Source organism: Muscardinus avellanarius, assembly GCF_963383645.1.
Source record: "Muscardinus avellanarius genome assembly, chromosome: 10".
NCBI lineage: Eukaryota > Metazoa > Chordata > Mammalia > Rodentia > Gliridae > Muscardinus > Muscardinus avellanarius.
The window spans coordinates 2,476,591-2,497,728 of NC_137796.1; the positions used below are offsets into that span (position 1 = coordinate 2,476,591).

The window sequence follows — 21,138 nt, forward strand, 5'->3', positions numbered from 1 at the left end:
TTGAGAAAATCTTCCTTAACGAAGGCTCTGATAGCTTAGAGACGTTTTTGGCCATTAAGACCCAGAGGGTGTTCCAAGGCAGAATATTCCAGTTATCTGGGAGTCAAGGCAGAGACCCAGGGCGCCTGGAGAGGAGGCGGGGGAGGGGCGGCGGGAGTTGAGCGCTGCAGGGACTTCTCCAGAGAGGCCTCTCCTAGGATGAATTCAGCTGCGTATCGGGTCCTCTAAGTTGCTCGTGCATGAGGCCAGCACTCGTGAGGAGGAAGAGCATGGGCTCTGCCACTGTTTGGAATTAATTATGTCTGAGAGCACCAGAAAGCCTGTCTTCAAGCTTAAAGAATGATTTCTGGAGGAGTGTCGAAGGGACTGGCCAGGAACTCACACAATGTGCCCACTTGTAGGCGGGCCCAGGGGATGAGTCAGAGCGCCCGCCCCGTTTGGCCGGGACCCCTGGCATCCTGGGTGCGGGGTCCGCAGCTGGCCTCACCTCCCTGGGTCATTTGCATCTGGACCCCAGACGTTTGCAGACAACGTGGGCAAACGGAGAGTGTCTGGAAGGAGACATCGCGATGAGGAAGAAGACACGTGGCGGGTGGACAGAACCGGGTCTGGGAAGGCCTTCGGCAGACCCCTGCTCCACACCTCGCCAGCTCAGGCCCGCTGCTGGGAGCCGACGCCGTGTCCTTGTGCAGACCCTGACTCCTACTCCGCAGGGCTGTGCAGATGAGCAAGGGGTCTGGGATACTCATCAGTAGAGCCCGCTGCCAAATTTCATTCCCAAATCAAGGAAGGCTTCGCCGAAGCCGGGCGTGGTGGCGCACGCTGGTAATCCCAGTACTTGGGAGGCTGAGACAGGAGGATCGCAGGTTCGCAGCCGGCCTCCACTACTTAGTGAGACCCTGTTTAAAAATAAAGAATAAAAAATAGGACTGGGGGTGTAGCTCAGAGGTAGAATGCCCCTCTAAGGGTTCCAGCCCTTAGTACTGTTTAAAAAAATAAAAAGCAAAAGAGTGTTCTGTGGACCACGGTCTGCCCATGGCTGGTCCAGACCCACAGTGAGTCCCCGCTTCTGCTGCTCCCGTCTGCCACTTGGGACGCGTCAGCCTCTCGGAGGTCACATCCTCTGCTGCAGAATGTTTTAGCTTCAGTGAGTTCATGAGTCTGCTTTCCATTGCTATAAAAAAAAAAAAAAACAGCGGAAGCTGGGTGAGTGTATAAAGAAAAGAGGTTTGTCAGCTCGCAGCTCTGGGGCCCAGCTCACACCTGGCGATGGCCTTCTGGACGGCAGGGTCTCAGGGCGTCGCAGGATGAGAGATAGAGAGCCATCTCTTCCGCAACTTGGAAGGTTTATCTTGGAGGTAGAATGTCTCTGCATTCATTCCCCAGTACCAAAGAGAAAGAGAAAGACAGGAGGAAGGAAGGGAGTGAAGGAAAGGAAGGAAAGAAAGAAGGATGGAAGGAAGGAAGGAAGGAAGGAAAAAAGAAAGGGAGGAGAATTCTCTCTGGCTGGTTTTGGACGCAGGCTGGGGCAGTTGTCTGGGGACCAAGGGGTGCCGGGGGCAGCAGCCCTCGGATCTGCCACCCAGACGGGCGCTACGACAGCCTCAGCTGCCGGCAGGGCGTCCGGCTGCCCCGTTTTCTCTCGAGTCTGAGGACAAGCAGCCAGAGGAGATACTGTCTTGCAGCTGGATCACGTTGGGCAAAGCTGTGAACCGCTATTAATGTTTGAAATTGCATAATTTTTTTAATTAAGACGGAGGCTGCGCAGAGTGCTGTCTGTTTTCCATTGTCGGCGAGCGCTCCCCAGGCGGCTGCTCAGCCACCTTGGAAACGATTGTTTTCATGCCCCTCGACCCCCTGTTCGCTGAGAAGTGTCTCCTACAGGTCGCTCCCCGGGATGAAAAAACAATAAAAGTAAATATATAACAGTGGAGGCCTGAGGTTAATGTCTTTAACAAGATAATGTTACTGGAGGGAGCTGTAAAGCAAATCACTCTGAAATTCCACTTCTGCGCCCAGCCTGAGCTGCGTCCACAAACCCCGCGCGCGTGTCTGGCCACGTCCCGGTTCCCTGAGTAATACTCATTTTGATCCCGTGTCAGGCTGTCAGCTGAATGCCACAGCCATTCAGAATCCCTCTGCGGTATTCAGAAGGCCGTGTGATAGGACTGGAAATTCTTGCACATTGAGCCTTCCTTCATGCCACCTACGGTGTTTTCTGGACCAATCAAGGTCCTGCCATCAATTGCACGGGTGCTCCCAAGGGGACGGATATCTCCGAGTCACTATGTGGGGCCAGGGTTCCGTCTCAGGAAACCCAAGAACGACAACTCAAAAATTCAGCTCAGCCAGCAGATGGGGAGGCTGCTGGATGCCAAACATGTGGCCCTTTGCAAACCAGGACGGTTGGTTAATGGAGAGGTGCAGGTTCAATCTGGACTCTGGCTTCAGGTAAACACGGGCTCATAGGCTGGTAGGTTAATTCAACTCAGCCTGGATATACTGTTCCTCGACGCTGTAAACGCCCTCCTCAAACCCTGTTCATCAGAACACAAGCTCTGTGGCCAAGCCCAAAAGTACGGGGAAGAGGAGCCATAGAAAATATTCCTTCTGTGACCAAGAGCACGCCCCGAGGTTCCTCCCCACGATGATTTCTTGAGACTTGCCGGTGGGGAGGGGCCAAGATGGAAGAGCCACCTGAGGCCGGGAAACACCAAGGCGCCCCACACTGAGGGCTGCTGCGAATACCAACGAGGGGCCACCTGTGGGCGAGGCCGTGGGTGGAACGGACCCGCAGCCTGCAAGGTCAGGATGCAGGGGAACAGGTCCAAGAGAGAAAGGATGTCCTAGGGTGCAGCCTGGGCCTACGATGGGGAAGCGGGCACCGACTCCATCGAAGAGCTGCTCATAGTTCAGCGGTTTTGGAGACCCAGGCCCAGTGCACAGTCACTTACTGATTTATTTATTTACTTTGGTACCGGAGATTGGACTCAGGGGCATTCTACCTCCGAGCTATGCCCCCAGCCCCCTTTTACTTTCTTTTGCTTGTTCATTTGTTTTGAAAGAGGGTCACACTTGGTGGCTGAGAATCTTGCTGAATTGCTATAGCTGGCCTCAAACCTCAAAGCCTCCTGTCTCAGCCTCCCAAGTACTAGATTTATAGGCACGTTCCACCACACTCAGCTACAGCCATCTTTAAAATAATGGTCTAGGCACACACTGTTGGCTGCCTCATCCCAAGTCCTGTTTTCTGTGCCTGTCTTTGCTATACAATTAGCAACAACAACAACAAAAATGTTTAAGCGCCAAAGAGTTTAGAACAGCAAAAACATTAATGTTTGGCCGTGTAAAATGTCTTTAAAACGCCCTCGGCAAACACAGGGCACATCTCCACCCGCCCTCCAAGAACAGCCCCACCATTATCCTCCCACGAGAAGAGTATTTTTAGAGCATTTTCAATTTTTACTGAATCTGGGTCTCCCCCACTACCCGGTCCACCCAGTACCTGAGGTGTAGAAGGGAATTTATAACAGGAAGCCTTTGATTTCGAAGCCTTTATGTTTTTGAAGTCCTCCAAAGCAGGGCCGTAAAACAACCGGGCTGCTGTAAAGGAATGTGAGTCTGCGCGGGGGCTGGCACGCGCCTTCCGCGACGCAGGCGGGGCGCCGTGTGCTCAGAGCGAGGAAGCGGCGTCCCTGTCCCAGCTGCAGCCCTCTCCCGGCTTGGACCGGGGAAGGGGGCACAGAGCCCCCGTGGGCCCAGGTCCCCACATAGCCCTGGGATCCGCGTGTTTGCACCTACATTCTTCCATCAATTTGATAACTGCTTTTACTGATCACAGGAGAAGAACCGCGGTGACATTAAGTGCCCGGGTTGGTAGGCAGGTTTTCATTTTTTTAAATAGATTCATTTGTTTTGAAACGGGGCTTCAGGAATGCTGTGACCAGGGTGTACCTTACACCTGGGCAGAATGTGCCAACGAGGGCGGAGTCCTCTGAGAACCCTGGGTCAGCCTAGGGGCCGCCCGGGCTGTCCACACCAAGCTCCTGGCCCTGGCTTAGCAATGAGGCTGCTACATTTCCCCCTTGGTTTCCCGGGTGCTCGGCTGGCTGCCTAAATGGGGTGTCTGCTGTGACCCCGAAACCCTGGGGTGGCGCACCTCACCTGTCCCGGACTCAGCCCACCGCGGACTGCGGTTGATACCGCTCCGGCTGGGCAGCCGGGTCCCAGAGAGAACGCGCACACAGGAGTTATTTTTGCAGCGACTCGGAATCCCCGTTCTGCAGGTTTTCAACGCGCATCCGCGGGCCTCAACTTGCCTCCCACCTGGGTGACAGAGGTGCCCACTCTCCCGTGGCAGGGCTGAGCGGCGGTGACAGACAGCGCGGCTCGCCGCTGGGCTTGGCGGGGTTTGGACGTGCCCCTGGAAGCGACTGCGCCGGAGTTTAATCCCCACGGTGAGGTGCTAAGGTGGAAACCATCTCACCGTGGCGTTCAGCGCTGAGGCTTTGGGGAGGGGAGTAGGATGAACATCGTTAGGGTGGAGCGAGCGATCAAAGCCTGCGACTTCAGCACTGGGACAGGCCAGGGGTGGGGATGTGGCTCTGTGGTAGAGAACGTGCCTGGCAAGCAGAAAGCCCTAGAGAAAGAGAGGGAGGTGGGGAGGGCGAGAGACAGAGACAGACAGACAGACAGACAGTAGGTTTGATCCCAGCACAGAGAGAGAGAGGGAGGGAGAGATAGAGAGAGAGAGACAGACAGAGAGACAGAGAGAGGAAGAAGGAGGAGGAGGAGGAGGAGGAGGAGGAGGAGGAGGAGGAGGAGGAGGAAGAGACACACGCATGGCTCTCCGTCTCTCCTCCTGCGACGCCCTGAGACCCTGCCATCCAGAAGACATTGCCAGGTGTGAGTACTGAGCCCCCAGAACTGCGAGCTAACAAACTCTTTTTTTTTATATAGTCACCCATCTTCAGCTATTTTGTTATAGCAATGGAAAGCAGACTCATGAACTCACTGAAACTAAAATATTCTGCAGCAGAGGACGCGGCCTCTGAGAGGCTGACGCGTTCCAAGTGGCGGGCATGCGCAGCAGAAGCGGAGACTCACTGTGGGTCCAGACCAGCCATGGGCAGACCGTGGTCCACAGCCCACCATTTTTTTTTTCCAGTGCTGGAGATTGAACCCAGGGACATTCTACCTCCAAGCTACACCCCCAGCCCTATTTTTCATTCTTTATTTTAAGGGCCTCACCAAGTAGCTGAGGCTGGCCATGAAGCGCGATCCTCCTGTCTCAGCCTCCCAAGTACTGGGATTACAGCGTGCACCACCGCGCCTGGCCACCCTTCGCTTTTGGAAATAAAGTTTTATCGGAATACAGCTATGCTCTTTTGTTTACGTCTTTCCTGGGGCTGCTCCTATGCAACGACGGCAGAGTCTGGTGATGGCGATAACCATGTCTCCTATAAAAGGAGACTGCAATACTGACCACCTGGCCTTCCACAGAAAAGCGTCCTGCGCCGTGATCCAGACACACAGAGTCCGTCTTGAAACAATGGGTACCGTGGAATTGTGGGGACAGACCTGGGGCCTCCGCTGGAGCAGGATAGTGGATTTTTGAGTCTGGATGAACTGGAGGCTGCTGTTGGGGACCGAGCTCAGAGCCCAGAGGGGGCTGAGACCCCGGCCTCTGCTGGGGGCTCCAACCCCACCTTGCCCAGCTCACTGCTGCTCACCTTTCTGCCCCCCCGGGAAGCTTCCCGCTGGCCCTAGGCTGGTTTCCATGTTGTCCCTGAAGCTGATCTTACCTGGAGAACTGTACCTGTCGCCCGTGACATCGCGTCCTGCCCAGGTCTCCGTCTTCCTGCGGCTGTTTGTGTTTTCTGCAGATGTTAGGACAATATTTCATGCTCCGCACAGGACTCTGACACTCTCTTCCTTAGCAGGTTTTTGTCTACGGTCCCCATTTCTTGAAATTCAGCTGGTGCTTGGGACCGTTTGGGCTGCCAGAGAATGGAGGAAGGGATACTGTGAGACTTCTCCAGCCAGGCTGCAAGACAGGTGGCGTCCTGTGCACCCTGGAGGGTGCCATGTTGCGAGGAAGCCCAAGCCAGCGCACACAGAGGCCCTGAGCACCTGAGACCACGTGCCGAGAGCACCCCACGGTCGCCACATGGATCCTCTCCCACTCCAGATTCTGTGCCTGCAACCACACAAGAGGCCCCCATCCAGAGCCACCTGGCCAAACCAGTCCTAAGGTCTTGGACCCGGCGCTGGTGGGAGATGCTAAGGGTTGAACCTTCCAAATAAAGGCATTGGCTCCTGGCCCCCAGGACCTCAGAACGTGGCCTTCTTCAGCAACTCAGGTTAAGGCGAGTCCCTACAGTGGGCTTGACTGCCATGGGACTGGTGTCCTGGTAAAAAGAGAAAAGTTGGGCAGCAGCACAGAGACCCAGGAAGAAGACCCTGTGGACACAGACCCTGGCCGTGCATCTAGACGCTGCGGGGACACCAGGATGGCCGGCGAACCCGGGGCCAGGGGAGAGGGCAGCGGAGAGGCTCTTCAGGCCCCAGAGCAGCCGGTCCTGAGAGGCCCGATTTGATTTGGGCTTCTGGCCTTCGAGAGTGTGGTACTTTGTTACAGCACCCCATAGCAAGCACACACAGGGATGGCCGGCCGATGGTTGTTTTAAGGCACCAGGGCTCCCCGAGGCTCTCGGGCACGCTGTCTTCTTAAGTGCTCTCTCCGGAGCACACAGGCAGGAGAAGGGAGCTTCGCGGTCCTTGCCCCTGATGGCTCCTGGACGAGCACAGCTGAAGGCCGTCCTGGGATGGGATCCGCCTGCAGGACACGCCTGGGAGGGAGTGCCCAGGATGAGCTCCCTGCCGTGATGCACATCCTGAGAAAGCCAGGGCTGGAAAACAGGAAAGTGCGTGGCTGTGCGTTTTATGGGCACCCACACAGCGCGGCGGGGATGGAGGACCGGGAGGAACAATGCCGGGGGGGGGGGGCATGTGCTTTTGCATTCAAGTGGGGCTCACAATGGGCGGGGGGGGGCTGCTTCCGGAATGTCTCCTGCACCGCGGAGCCTCAGTGGAAGCGGAGAGCGGGCCCGTGGGGTTGCAGACCGCCAGCGCCTGCCCGCGGGCCGGCAGCACCCACCACCGGACGGAGGGGGCTTTCCTTATCTCTGCAAAGTGTGGTGAAGCGCTGACGTCCGGCGTCCATATATCGCCAGACACCGGTGACATATATTTGGGTAACAGAAATAGCTGCCGCCCGATAGGGAAGCCGTCTGTCCTGGACCCAGGTGCCGGGCACAGAGGAGCCCGGTGAGGAGACGGGAGCCCACAGGACGCCGTCTCCCACGGTGGTCAGCGGCGAGCCGCTGGGATTTGCACTCAGGCCCGGGGACCTTCGGGGCTGCGGCCTCACTCACGGCCGCCGGCCCTGCTGCTGGACAGGGCTCCTGGGGCTCCTTCCTCCATCAGCTCTTCACTTGGGGGTTAGTGTTTTGTTCAGTTCTTTTTTGTTTTGTTCTGTTCTGTTCTGGGGATGGAACCCAGGGGCATTCTATCTTCAAGCTATACCCCAGCCCTTTTTATTTTTTATTTTGAAAATTGGTCTCAATAAGTGGCTGAGGGCCGTGCTAAATTGCTGAGGCCGGCCCCAAACCTGTGATCCTCTGGTCTCAGCCTCACAATACTTGGATTACGGGCAGGAGCCACCGCACAAACAGCTGACAATATTAGTTCTACTTAACTCACTCAAGGTTTTTTTTTTAGTATTGGCGATTGCACTCAGGGGCACTCTACCACTGAACTAACACCCCACCCTCTTTTTAATTTTTGTTTAAAATTTTAAAAAATAAAACAATTTCACTAAGTGTCAGGTGTGCTGGCCTCAAACTTGCGATCCTCCTGCCTCAGCCTCCCAAGTATTGGTATTACAGGCATGCACCATCACTCCTGACTCAGTTTACTCAATATTTTAAAATCCCATAAATGACCCATAGTACAGTGATGCCTTCTAAATTTGAAGATGATTATCGATAGCCGTCTGCCTCTACTATCAACGTGTGTGTGTGTGTGTGTGGTTGGTGCTGGGGATGAACCCCAGGGCATTCTACCTCTGAAATACACCCCCAGCCCTACAGGGTCTAAGTTTCGGGGAGCCTCACTAAGTAGCTGAGGCTGGCCGCGAACCTGCGATTCTCCCGTCCCAGCCTCCCCAGTACTGGACGACGAGTGTGCACCGCCACGCCCAGCTTACTGCCAACCTTTTCCGCGGGACTTTTCCATGTGTCCCTAATGCTTCGTCCGAGGCCTTAGAATGTTTCGTTTTCCCGTGAAACGTGTTTTTCCCACTGGTTGGAGTGTGGCTGGCGAGTGTGGCTGGGCTCCTTAATTTCCTATCTCCAAGGCCTGGTGCCAGGAGCTCCCGGTCGATGCAGCGCCTCCTGCCCTTGGGTCTTAGACTTCTCCCCTGCAGAGCCATGTGCATGATTCTACACAGACAAGTGTTTGTCTTGTTTCTTGGGACTATATTTCTAGAGGTGAGATTTTACAAACCTGAGCTATGCAGCCATCTTGGGTAGTCTTTAATACGCTTTAAAATCACTTCCTAAAGGACTGTAAGGACTTCCTCTACTGATGGGCTGCAGATTTTCCCCGTGTTGCCAGTTCTGGGTTTACAGCTGTCACCGAACTGAACTGCTAAACCACGCCAATAACTAGAACGGGGCTCACATCTGTCCAGGAAAAACATTTTTTTTTCAGTACTAGGATGGAACCCAGGGGCATTCTATCTCTGAGCTACACCCCAGCCCTATTTTTTATCCTTTATTTTGAAACAGGGTCTCACTGAGTTGCAAAGGGCCTCACCAAGTAGCTGAGACTGGCCGCGATCCACGATCCTCCTGTCTCAGCCTCCGAATGCTGGGGTGACAAGCGTGCCCACCACGCCCGGCCCAGGAAAAACATTTTTGCTTGTTTGTTTCTGTTTCTGTAGGCTCCGGTGGAATTGGGTCCACATCTCCTGATTTGAACCACGCAAACCCAATTATTAAAATCTCTATTTCCACTCGTATTTTCCCCCCTCTGGGTCAGAAATACATTTCTTTGGTTCAACAGAACATGAAAGTATGAAAAAAAAACACCTCGCCTTCTGCAAAGGATGTGAGCTGGCTGGCGGCCAGCGGCCCAGTCGGACTTCACCCTTGTAAATACCTTCCTTTCCCGTTAGGAGCCCCGAGATAAGCTGTCCGGGATTCTGCCGTGGAGGGCCGTGTCCCGCCCCTCTGCGGGCGGGGAGGACCCCAGGTCAGCTGCCCATGCAGGCCCCGGCCATCATCCCTCTGGCCGCTCCGGCCCCAGCTTGTTGGCTCCGGGCATGCAGTTGAAAGAGAATCTTTCTGTTTGTCCGTGTTCAAGCCACCAGCAGGGCGAGTCCTGGCAAAACCCTGCCCTGGGCCCGGCCCTGCCAGGCACCCTCTCCTGCGGTTCCCACCTCCCTGCCCCTCCCCCAGCCTCACTCCCCACCCCTCGTGCACATTTCTGGTCTCTTTGTCCCTGTTCGCTGTGGCTGCGCTTCTCAGGGGAGCTATGGGGGATGATAGGTCCTCAAGGCTGCCTGTCCCCAGAAGACAGCCAGCCACCTCCCGGCCCCCAGGGTCTCGCCCTTGGGCCTCTGGTGCCCTCAGGCCTCTGGCATCATCAAAGGGGCAGCAAGTCCAAGCCCAAGTGCCCTGAGCAGCACTTCTTAGCTTCACGCTGCCCCTGCCCCTCCAGCGGGGCCCGGCCAGTGGCCGGCCTCCGCAAGAGAGCTGAGCTGGCGTCCAGTGGAGGCAGGCACGGCCCCCTGGGCTGGAGAGCCGGGAGGGAGGCGCGTGGAGCTGCTGGGCCGGACTGTCTCAGGCTTGGCCTGTGGGCTGTGGAATCCTGGCACCGGCCCTCGGAGGCAGGAAAACCACACTCACAGAGTCACACGCGAGGTTCCATTGAGAACAGCCCGGCATGCTGGTGTGACCGGGAGGGGCCGGTGCACCAGTCCTCCAGGGGAGCCAGGCAGCTCGGCTGAGCCAGTGCTGGGGACACAGCTCTGCTCTGTCCCCTGTGCTCTGCCAGACCTGTGTGTGGCAGGAACTCTTTGCTCCCATCCGGGGCTGTGCGGACGGTCCCCGGGGAAGGGCATGTGCCTATTGCGGGTGCTGGGTCATGCACAGTTGGCAACCTACTGCACAGGATGGCAAGGTCTTCTAGGTAGGAGAGGACCTCGGGGGCGCACGTGCCAGCCCCACCCATCCTCAGTGCCCGGCTCCCCACGGCTCCCCTATATCCAGCATCTATGAACACGGCTGGGGTTCTCAGCCGGGTGCAAAGTGTGGATTCGGTGATGCCCGGAGACACTGTCCATGTGGGGTGTGTGGGTGCAGCTGGCATCAGGTGGGTAGAGACCAAGGATACCACTCAGGGTCCTGAGTGTACAGGACCATCCTCAGGGGAGGATGGTGGCTGTGGGAGGCCCCATCATGATTCTGAGCGTCAGGTTTTCATCTGTAAACGGCAGCAGTGATATCAGCCGCTCCAGGGCTTCAAGCGAGGACCACGGGAATGAGCTGTTCTCTGCGTGGTGCCCGCTGGGCTTTGTGCATATCTGGGAAACACTGAGACAAGGTGGGTAAAAGATGCCTACAGTACGACTGCAAAAAGAAATGCCCATGAGCTGGGCACATGCCTGTAATCCCAGTACTTGGGGGGCTGAGATAGGAGGAGGATTGCAGGTGGATTCAGCTACTTGGTGAGGCCCTCTACAACTTAGTGAGGCCCTGTTTCAAAATAAACGATAAAAAACAGGGCTGGCGGTATAGCTCAAAGGAAGAATGCCCCTGGGCTCAATCCTTAGTACCGCCAAAAATAAAAAAATAAAAAAGTAGGGCTGGGGATTTAGGTCAGAGGTAGAATGCCCCTGGGTTCAACCAGCAGTATTGAAAAAAGAAGAAATGGGGTCCAAAGGCCTGGCCACAGGTTTGACTCCGAGTTTTCCTATTTCCCAAGGTTGGAGGGAAATCGGATGCTATTGAAACCTACCGTGTCTATAAAATAAAGGAAAGCCATTAGTCAGAGGATTACAGCTGTTTCTGATAGCAAGAAATTTCTCCCATGGGTCTAAACAGCCTCTCTCTCTCTCTCCCTCTCTCTCTCTCTCTCTCTCTCTCTCTCTTCTCTCTCTCTCTCTCTCTCTCTCTCTCTCTCTCTTCTTCTCTCTCTCTCTCTCTCTCTCTCTCTCACACACACACACACACACACACATAATAAAAACTAAAAACAATTGAAACGAAGAGCAAGGGGAATTAAGTTAAAGCAACTTGTTGAATTAAAAGACTTTTAAATTATTATGTTAGGATGTGTGTGTGTGTGTGTGTGTGTGTGTGTGTGTGTGTGTGTGGTACTGGGGATGGAGCCCAAGGGCATTCTACCTCTGAGCTACGCCTCAGCCCTATTTTTATTCTTTATTTTGAAACCAGGTCTCACTGAGTTGCAGAGGGCCTCACTAAGTAGCTGAGGCTGTCTGGGAACCACGATCCTCCTGCCTCAGCCTCCCAAATGCTGGGATTACAAGCCTGCACCGCCACACCCAGCTATTATGTTAAGATTTAAATGTGTGCATAAAAATGTAATAAAAAAAAAAGCCAGGCGTGGTGGCGCATACTTGTAATCCCAGCATTCAGGAGGCTGATACCAGGAGGATCATGGTTCGCGTACAGCCTCAGCTACTTAGTGAGGCCCTCTGCAACTTAGTGAGACCCTGTTTCAAAATAAAGAATAAAAAAAAATAGGGCTGGAGGTGTAGCTCAGAGCTTGAATGCCCCTGGGTTCCATCTCCAGACCTGCAAAAAAAATAAAGTAAAAAACCATAAAATACTCATATATCTGAGTGGCAGCAGCATTGAACCTTAAGTAGACTAAAAGTTAAAGATCACAGTTTTATTTGAAATTTTCCTATGTGTAGACATTTATTCTCGCCCATGAACTGCGAAGTGGCGCCAGGTCCCTCTGGCCGTCCCTGGGCTACGCGCTCCTCAGAGGCAGCGGCAGCTCAGGGGCCAGGCGACCCTCCGCGAGCAGGATCGCTTTTCATACGCCGGGGTCCTCTTTCACGGCTTCATAGTTTAACTCTCCATAAAAGCCCTTCACTCTCTTTGTAAGGGTAATTCCCCCCTACCTCATAATGGCTTGCCCAGCATGCCGTCTCCTCCGCTGTGTGGACACGTCCTGCCCTCGTCCAGGAGGGCCGCTGACCTGCTGACCTGCACGCGGAACTGCGCGTGTCCAGTCCCCATGGCTGTACCCACTGGCGCGGGACCGCCAGCCTTCATCCGTCCTTTTAGGATATATATACACAGACACCAGAAGCTGCAAATGGTGTGGAGTATGTCAGAACGATGATGACTGCTTTCCCCGCAGGGCTTTCCCCGGGCCCCCAGCAACTCGTTTATGAGGGGGGCGGCAGCTCTGGGGCTCAGGCCCTAGGGACACTCAGGTTGCACTGAAGCAGCCCTCGACCATCGGCAAACCGGAGTCAGAGGAGAGCCAGCCATCCCCCCGTCCTTCAGCTGGGATGAGGCTAAGGCATGTTCCACCAGTTTCCCATAAGCTTCCAGCGCGATGGGGCTCCAGTTACCCACAGGAAACCTGCTCCAGGGGCTCCTCTTACTGACTGCCTTCCTACGCCCCCTCGGTGTTTTCTGGAATCATCTTCCAAACACGCTGCTGGCAATCCTCGCCCCAGAGTGTGCTTTTGAGGGAGTCCAGGAGCAGACAGCAGCTGGACTGTGGGCACTGGACTGGAGAGTGACCCAGGTGGTCAGTGGCTGGCCCGCTCAGGACCACATTCCCAGCACTTTGCATCATGCCTGACCCAAACCAAATGCTTGGGTAAATGGGTAGTCAACACATGAGTAGACACGTAGATGGCGGGAGGTGGAAGAAGAGGCTTGTATGGATGGATGGATAGGTGGAAGGGAGGCAATGGAGGGAGAAAGCTTGGAAGGAAGGAAGGACGGCTGGATGGATGGGTAAGTGAAAGGAGGAGTGGATGGACGGATGGATGGATATGTGAGTGGGTGGATTAATGAGTGGATGGATGGGTAGGTGGGTGGATGGATGGATGGGTGGATGGATGGATGGATGGATGGATAGGTGCATGGATGGATGGATGGATGGATGGATGGATGGATGGATGGATAGGTGGATGGATGGATAGATGGATGGATGGATGGATGGATGGATGGATGGATGGATAAGTGAGTGGGTAGATTAATGAGTAGGTGGATGAGTAGACAGGATGGATGGATGGGTGGATGAATAGGTGGATGGATGGATGGATGGTTGGATGGATGGATAGGTGGATAGATGGATAGGTGGGTGGATGGATGGGTGGATGGGTGGATAGAAAGAAGAAAGGCAGCATGGACAGGTGGGTGGAGGAGTAGGAAGGTCCCAGGCTGCCTCAATCATGCTCAGTGCCCTTACGTTCCTCCCAGGCTCCCTGCTCCTTACATCCCACACCCTCCTCTGAAAAAGGTTCCCCTGCTGCTTCAAAGATGGTGGCTCTGGCAGCACTTCTGGCACATTCTGTTGTTCACAACTCAGTCACTCTGTCGCTCCAACTGCAAAGGAGCCTGGGAAAGGAGAATGTCTGTGCGCCCTGGGGGAGAGACCCGTCTGAACCTGCTGGACTCTGCCTCAGCGCTCCACGGTGGCGGTCCTGTGACCTGAGGACTGAATGGAGACCCCGGGCTTGCAGGGACGAGGCCTGCCAGAGGACACATTCCTAGAGGTGTGTAAGTGTGAGCATGCACAGTTGTGTGTGAATGTGTGCTCCCCAGAAGACGAACCCTGAGGCCAAAGCTGACACGTGGCCGCTCCAGGAAGCAGGAGGGAGGCAGGGAGGCTGGGAGGCCCAGCTGGAGCCACCTGGCCCTTGGTGTTCAGAGCCAGCCACTGCTCCGGTACTCAGACACTCTTCCCGAAGCCTATCTAAACAACCCCTTCTCCCATAGTCCATTCAAGGAGGAGGAGAAGAAATTTTCCACAGGCTCCTGCAACCTACGGGCCAGTTACTCAGCCACGATTCATCAAGTGTTCCCGGGCTGTGCAGGATGACCACTGGGCAATTGGTACACCGTCCATCACACCCCCGGCCAGCAGAAACTCCAGAGTAGGAGGTGGTTCTGTGCGGCATGGACCCCCGCAAGGTGCCTGTGGAATCTGGTTGAAAGCACAATGAGTTGGCTGCTGGGGCCGGGCCTCAAACAGGAGCCACTGATCCGAGGATGAGGGAGGCCGGGAGGCTGAGCCTCCCAGAAGGCTGCTGATGTAGGTCCCACCTTTGCCCAGCTCTTGAGAGATGGCCGGGCCGCAGCATGCAGCGAGCGCGCGGCGAGTCCCTTGGGCAGCTGGGTGGCTTCTGCCCGGTCCTTCATCTGAGTCGGAGCATTTGCTGGAAACAGAAAGTTGATGCACCCAGCGTCCTCCCAGGCCGCGGCCCTGCCATCCTTCACCCACACGAGCCCTGCGGCAAACGAAAATGCCCCGGCATCCTCCCAGAGGCCCGTCCTGACAGGGCCGCTGGGGCTCCTCCTCGTAATCCCCAGGATTGCAGAAGCTTTTAGGTTGCGTGGAGCAATTTGAAGCTGCCTGTCTTGCAGCCAGCTCTGCCGGGACTTGCCCGTGTGTGCTCTCGGGGGTCTCCTACAAACTGTGGGCTGGACTCGCGCCAGGTGGGTGGGCGGCTCTGCTGACCCCAAACAAGGAGGTCTCTGAATCCCAGCGTCTCAAACACTCTGGAGAAAATCGACAATAGCAATATCATCCTCCTGGGCTGGGAGGGGCTGTGACCCAGGCCTGGCGGGCATGGGAGGGAATGTGCCCACCGGGGGATGCCCCAGTGACTGTGGGCCTCGGGGTCGAGAGCCTCAAGGACCCGCCTCGGGCCCAGGGCTGCAGCTCATCGCTCCACGAGTGACCAAAGGCCAGCCACCTGATCTGCTTACCTCCCTCTCTTCAGTGGTGTCTTCGGTGCTGCCCAAGGCCAGCCCACTCCGCTCCCGTCATGCCCCTGTTTCCGCACGGCCGACCTCACCCTGCCCCAGCTGCCTGGTTCCACTCTTCCCTGCCGCAGCCACCCGAGAGACAGACGCTCTGGAGTTCATGAGCCCCGCGGCTCGCTCCAGACACCCCACTTGACCTCTCCTCTCTGTGCAGTCAGGAGGGGCCGAGGCTGAGCGCTCGCCCATGGCCGGGAAGGGGGGCCACTATCGGGCCCCCAAAATGTCTCCTGCCGTCTTCCATGATTTCCCCTCTGCCCACTGGACACTGAGATCCGGGGGTGAGCTCCAAGACCCCAGAAAATGAGTCCTGGGTTGCAGAATGACCGCTGGAGCCGCCCACTGGACCAGGGCATAAGAGAGGATTACGTACTGGGTTCAACCCCTGAACCCGGGGACTCTCTGCTCCAGCGTTTAGCCCATGCAGACACACACTCTCGAAATAAACGCATCCTCCCTGAGCCTGTCTCTGTCTCAAAACTGCAAAAATCACAAACGCCTTGCTCAGCCCCCAGGGTCAGTGGGATAGATGACAGATGGGGCAGCTGTAATCTGGTGCCCGGAGAGACCAGGCCCCGGGCCGCAGCCAGCAGCACCCCTCCCGGGCTGCCGGGCAGTGCACGGGATCCCCTGAGGTCTTGGGGGCGCAGCGTCTGCCCAGCCCCCGCAGCTCGCTCCACACCCGCCCCCAGTGGCTGATTATTCTTCATTCTTCTCAGCAGACCCATCCCCAGCGAGCGCACACTGCCTCTGAGCTCCAGAGGCCATAGCACCAGGGCCTGTCTCCTTCCCGGCTGCCTGATGGCTTCAGCCAATGGCAGGCGCCTACAGGAAGTTGGTGGGTGGGACAAGAGTGGCGCCGGCAGTGTTTCCTCTGGCATGGCCCGTCTCTTTTCTGCAGCTCAGGACTCCCGGCCCTGGTCCTCTCGAGCCTGCAGGGTGCTCCTGGGGGTCTCAGGTGGTCTTCCTCTGTGCATATCTCTGGATGGTTGTTCCTTCCAAGGCTCCGCACATCACCATCCAACCTGCCCTCTCTTTGCCCTGGGGACCCCGCCACCGGCTCCCTCCTCGGGAAATGTGTTTCTTCTACTAGTGCACTTAATATTTTATTTTATTTTGTTTCATTTCATTTTATTTACTTTATTATATATTTTTGCAGTACTAGAGATTGAACCCAGTAATAGTCTACCTCTGAGCTATGCCCTCAGCCCTATTTTGTATTCTTTTTCTTTTTTTGCAGGTCTGGGGATGGAACTCAGGGGCATTTGACCTCTGAGCCACACCCCCAGCCCTATTTTTTATTCTTTATTTTGAAACAGGGTCTCACTGAGCTGTAGAGGGCCTCACTAAGTAGCTGAGGCTGTCCGGGAACCGTGATCCTCCTGTCTCAGGCTCCTAAATGCTGGGATTACAAGCGTGCGCCCACCACTCCCGGCTTTTTTATTCATTCTGAAACAGGGTCTAAGCTGCAGAGGGCCTCACTAAGTGGCTGAGGCTGGCCGTGAACCTGTGATCTTCCTGTCTCAGCCTCCCAGGCACCGGGATTACAAGTGTGTGCCACCACGCCCGACTCTTTTTTCTTTTTTAAAGGGAAAGGCAGCCAGGCATCACGGCGCATGACTGTAATCTGAGTAAAGCTGCAGGATTGAAGGTACAAAGCTAGTGAGCAGTAACTTAGTGGGACCCTGTTTCAAAATAAAAAGGGCTGAGTGTAACTAAGAGGCAGAACATGCCTGGGTTCAACCTCAAGTACCACATAAATATAATAATAATAGGGGAAGGGCATAATGATAGTAAAGTTTTCTTCTTTCTTTCTCTCATCTGCTATCAGGAACTTGGATGTGATGGCTAGAGCCAGGCAGCCACCTTGGGCCTCAAGGAGGAGGTCCGTGCTGTGCAGAGGGTAAAGGAAGTGTAACCCTCCGGCTTTAGAGAACACCTCTCAGCTCTCTCTCCTCATGCTAAGGAATAAATTATTGTGGGCTTAGGTCACTGTTCCTTATTTGGTTTCTTATGCATGGCATCAAATCCCTGTGTAAACGTCTTCTGTCTCTTTATTTTTTAATTTAATTTAATTTTATTTTTTTGGTGGTGCTGGGGGTGGAACCCAGGGGCTTTCAACCTCCGGGCTACACTCCCAGACCTGTTTTATATTTTATTTGGAAACAGGGTCTCACTAAGTAGCTGAGGCTGGCTTTGAACCTGCGGGATCCTCCTGTCTCAGCCTCCCAAGCGCGGGGATTACAAGCGTGGGCCACCACGCCCGGCTCTTCTGTCTCTTTAAATAAATTCAGACCTCCACAAAAGTCCACGTGGGACCCGCCCGCTCACCACAACCTGGACCAGCGGCATCTCTCTCCCTGTCCTCCTGACGTCCGTCCTTGGGTCTCCGGTGTTGGCTGTGTCTGCTCAGCGCTGATTCGTTGATTGTGGCTGCCCGGGTGAACCCACAGAGACAAATGTGTTCAGTTCCAACTCACAAGAAACCAGCCAGACCCTCTGACGGGCTCTCGGCACTTTCCCGCTTTGCTGGAGTCCGATCTCTGTACGGTTCATCAGGATAAGGCTGGGAATGGTGTTTGGCGTCTGTGGCGCCGGCCGGGCCTGTGAGGCTCGTACATCTTCTGCCGCCCGTGGTAGAACTAAGCACCGAGTGGAGGGTGTGATTTACTCTGTCCTGGTGTCCCGGCATTCACACGGGGCAGAAAGCGCAGAGGGAGGAGCACGTTCGTGTAGACGACTGCAGCCGAAAAAACAGAGCACCGAAAAGTGGTAAGAGAGAAAGCAAGGACTGACAGCTTGCGTTGCGGGTGAGGCGTCTCCTCCCGTCCCGGTGGGCGTGTGACGTGCTCAGGCGTCTCCCGCTGGGAAGCTGTGGGGTCTCACGGTGCTGGTGGGGGCTGCACGCCGCCACAGGAGCCACAGGAAGGCTTCCCGGCCAGGACCAGGAAGGCTGCGGGTGGCACGGGGCCTAGCAACCAGGAGCCCTGGCTCCCGTCCTGCTTCCTGACCCCGTGGGGGCCGCTGCGTCCATTGCTCGGATGACAGCTGAGCCCCGGAGAAGCAGAGTGAGGCGGGATTCTGGCTGGGAAGTGATGGAGTCCGTCCTGGAGCCGCCCCCCCCCCCCCAGCTCCTGAGCAGACATGGTCACTGGGGAGCGGGGATACCATTGACTTTTGATAGTTGGGAGTCCAGGCCCCTGCAAAGAAGACCAAGGTCCTTCTGGAAGACTCCAGACCGCTCTGGGTGCCGCTGTCTCCTGCTCAGCACAAGGCCATCTTCCATCTTTCCCTTCTTCTGAGCCCCCTGGTCCAAAACCTCTCCTGGGCCCCGTGGCACCTGTCGGTCCCTCTGATTTCCCCAGCAAGCGCAGGCTCCCTCCTTTATGGGCAGACGTGGCTATGGGGCCTGGTGGACATCACCTGTGGCTGCACTGGGGGTGGGGGTCCCGTTAGGAAAAGTTTCCCAGGTCACGAACACTCAGCGAGGTGGTGTACGTGTGTGTGCACCTGTGTGTGCACACCCGTGTGTGGCTTAGAGATCTACGCAGCTCCCCCGGATTGTTGGGGATCCGGAAACACTTGACTGGATCCCTCCATCTGCCATGAAGGAAGCTCACTTCCCACAACCACTGTCATCTCTGAGAAGCCACAGGCGACAGGTCTTCTCTGTCCTGGACCCGAGCCCTGGACCTTCCACCAAGAGTTCAGCCTATAGGATCCTCTCCAAGAGGCAAGACCCTTGTCTTGTCCACAGCTGTATTTCTGTGCCTAGCTCCGAGCCTGCACACAGCCGGCGCTTAAGAAATACCATGGAGTCAATAGCGCACCGCCAAACCCCACCTGCGAGGGCTCCTGGTGAGCTCATGCCTGTCCCAGAGGCACCAGGCACCGGCCCTCTGCTCCTCCCCGCCTCCTCTGACCACAGAGCAGCTGGCCTCCGGGGCTGGGGGCTCACAACTGGAGCCAGGTCCAGAGGACGGACGACCCTTCAGTCAGGAGGCTGCTCCCGGTTTGGAGACAGGGCTGGTGGGAGAGGGAAGAGAAAGAGCCGCCTCGCGCGCGTCCTGTCTGCTGTTCACATCCCAGAGCCTGCTGCGAAGGCCAGCGCCAAAGGAAACCTGGACGCGGGCCCCAGGCAGCGGTGTCGGCATGGAAATGGATTTGCCTACAAGAGGGGATGGCAAGCTGTGGCCTCTGGGCCAAAATGGTTGCTTTTTGTCCGTCCTTCCTTCCTTCCTTCTTTCCTCTTTTCTTTCTTTTCTTCTTTCTTCTTTCTTTTTCTTTAGCTTTCTGTCCTTTTATTTTTTACAGCCTGAGAGCCGAGAGTGGGTTTTGCATTTTAAAATGGCTGAGCAAGTCAAAAAACGAATTCTACTTGACAACATGAAAATTGGATGACATTTAAATTTTAGTGCCTGGAGCCGGGTATGGTGGCTCATGCCTGTAACTAACAGTACTTGGGAGGCTGAGACTGGAGGACTGCAGGTTTGAGGTCAGGCTCAGCAACTTATCACGATCCTGTTTTTTTTGTTGTTCTTTGTTGTTGTTGTTGTTTTAAGCCAGGATATAGCTTGGAGAAATGCCCCTGGGTTCAACCCTTAATACCAAAAAAAGTGTTAAATTTTATTGCCCAGAAATAAAAGTTCACTGGGACGTGGCCACGCCCACCTGTTGGGGGCTTGTCCCGGGCGGCCATTGAACAGGAAGCAGGGTGGAGGAGTCCCCGTGCTCCGGCCTGTGGAGCCCCAGATCTGTAGGCTCCGCCCTGCACGCACAGTGTCTGCTAACCCCTGAGCATCGGGGCGGCACTGGTGGCCGAGACAACATGGCTGTGTGTCTGGCACGTACCGTGACCCCTAGTGTCCAGGGAAGGAGGGTCAGGGCCTACAGTGGGCGGGCTTTCCCGGCAGGTCCTCGGGTGGCCTTTTGTGGACATTGTTGCAGACCGCCTTGGTTTTTTCAGTTTCCCCAGACTTTGTAGAAAAAGTCCTTGCCTGGGAAGTAGCCCTCCAGCCTTAAAGGTGTGTTGAAAGCCGACTTCTGCCCCAGGGCCTCAGTTCTGCTGCCTAAAATAATACTGCAGGATGCTGGCGGGGAACCGTGCACTTCCTGCGACTGTGCGGCCCACATTCTCCCAAAAATAACCCCGAGACTGTTCACACCTGCACTCTGCAGCGGCCCCTCGCTCGCGCGGGGAGATTGATGGTCCATTCAGAAACGGGCCTTTCCGGCCTCACGTGTGAAGCTGAGGAGCTCAGGAAGCCGCTGCCGATCCAGGTCTCCGTAGCCCGGGATCCCGACCTTCCTGCCTCCCGGGATTCAAAGTTTTGATCCAACGCTCGGCAGAGTTCCCCCCATGGATGACTTGTAACGCGATTTGCGTGAGTTTGCTGCGAGGAGAGATTTTTACTTTAAAAATATGCTACGAGTCCTCAGGATGAAAAGGGACCCAATGAATCCCAGCTGATTAGCTGAGAGAAGGAAATGGAGGAAAAGGAAGAATATTGTGGCCTCCAAGCCCGTGTCGGTCGCGTTGCGGGCATCTCCCGGAGGGGCAGGAAACGTGTGCCAGGCTCACACACGTGCGGTGTCTCAGGGCGCCAACCAGCTTCGATTCTGTCGACGTTCATCTGTACATCTGTGTTACACCCCTCATTTGGCCGTCTTTATTTTTTGCTGCCTACTGTGTGTTTCTCATTAGCTTAGGAATTGTAATCATACACAAAAGCATATATTATTATTACCCTCGCTTGACCCAAAGGTTAAATATAAAAATGATTCTATTTGGCAAGTCCTAGAAAGTAAAACTCATGTTGCTGCTTTTTGCAAAACACGACAAAATTTTAAGATGCTCCTCTTTAAGGGGAAGCCCCAGGACCGTGCTTCTCTGGGAAACTTTGCAGGGCACTCTTTTAATTTCCCAAGTGCAGCTGACTCGCTGGATTTTGTGAAGCTCATACGGTGATGTGGGGTGGCTGGACTTCCCATCCAGGGAGCGTGGCCGCTGCCCGCAGGGTGAGCTAGCCGC

At 55.5% G+C, this 21,138-nt stretch overlaps 1 protein-coding gene across 2 annotated transcripts in view; it reads right to left on the minus strand.

Annotated features, from left to right (window-relative positions):
* The window catches only part of FOXF1 (forkhead box F1), a gene marked incomplete at its 3' end in the record, with an annotated part of 151,426 nt that overhangs the window by 56,821 nt on the left and 73,467 nt on the right, over positions 1-21,138 (minus strand). Inside the window, exon 1 of one of the 2 annotated variants that reach the window (XM_080702323.1) lies at positions 4,760-4,822. The exons of the other annotated variant lie outside the window; for it this stretch is intronic. Of the gene's footprint in view, positions 1-4,759; positions 4,823-21,138 lie in introns of those variants that run through there. 2 annotated transcript variants of the gene reach the window in all.